Genomic DNA, 626 nt, shown 5'->3' with positions numbered 1-626 from the left:
TGTTATCCTTGCCTCCTTTGTCATAGAATAGTTGACCAATAGGTGCATGGGTTCCCTCTGGGCTTTCTATCTTGTTCCATTGATCTATGTTTCTGTTTTCGTGCCAGTACAATATTGTCTTGATTACTGTAGCTTTGTAGTATAGTCTGAAGTCAAGGAGTCTGATTCCTCCAGCTCTGTTTTTTTCCATCAAGACTGCTTTGGCTATTCAGGGTCTTTTGTGTCTCCATACAAATTTTAAGATTTTTTGTTCTAGTTCCATAAAAAATGCCATTGGTAATTTGATAGGGGTTGCACTGAATCTGTAGATTGCTTTGGGTGGTATAGGCATTTTCACAATATTGATTCTTCCAATCCAAGAACATGGTATATCTCTCCATCTGTTGGTATCATCTTTAATTTCTTTCATCAGTCTCTTATACTTTTCTGCATACAGGTCTTTTTTCTCCCTGGGTAGGTTTATTCCTAGTTCTTTTATTCTTTTTGTTGCAATGGTAAATGGGAGTGTTTCCTTCATTTCTCTTTCAGATTTTTCACCATTAATGTATAGGAATGCAAGAGATTTCTGTGCATTAATTTTGTATCCTGCAACTTTACCAAATTCATTGATTAGCTCTAGTAGTTTT

This window comes from Physeter macrocephalus, chromosome 15, assembly GCF_002837175.3.
Source record: "Physeter macrocephalus isolate SW-GA chromosome 15, ASM283717v5, whole genome shotgun sequence".
NCBI classification, from domain to species: Eukaryota; Metazoa; Chordata; class Mammalia; order Artiodactyla; family Physeteridae; genus Physeter; species Physeter macrocephalus.
The sequence above is the reverse complement of the archived record's forward strand: the minus strand, read 5'-3'. Positions refer to the sequence as shown.